We start from the raw sequence: 298 nt of genomic DNA, 5'->3' as shown, positions 1-298 counted from the left end.
TGATGAGTGATGTAGCCGCAGTGAACGCTCTCATGCTCCTCCGTCAAGCGCCACGACATCTCCCGTGTCACAGCCTGACGCCTGAGCTTAGTCAACGAACGATGCCGAGGAATCTTCGGCAAATATATGAAACCACTGCCAGTTTTATGAAGCCACTGCTCGGCATCAATAAACACTGCATCCGGATATCTGGAAGAGTCGCCAAATAAAAAGTCGGTCTTCCTGAGAGGCTGAATCGAACTGGCATCCTTCACGAGAGGCGCGCCAAATAAAAAGTCGGTCTTCCTGAGAGGCTGAA

This window comes from Asparagus officinalis, chromosome 4 (assembly GCF_001876935.1).
Source record: "Asparagus officinalis chromosome 4, Aspof.V1, whole genome shotgun sequence".
Taxonomy (NCBI): Eukaryota; Viridiplantae; Streptophyta; class Magnoliopsida; order Asparagales; family Asparagaceae; genus Asparagus; species Asparagus officinalis.
This window is presented reverse-complemented; position numbering follows the sequence as displayed.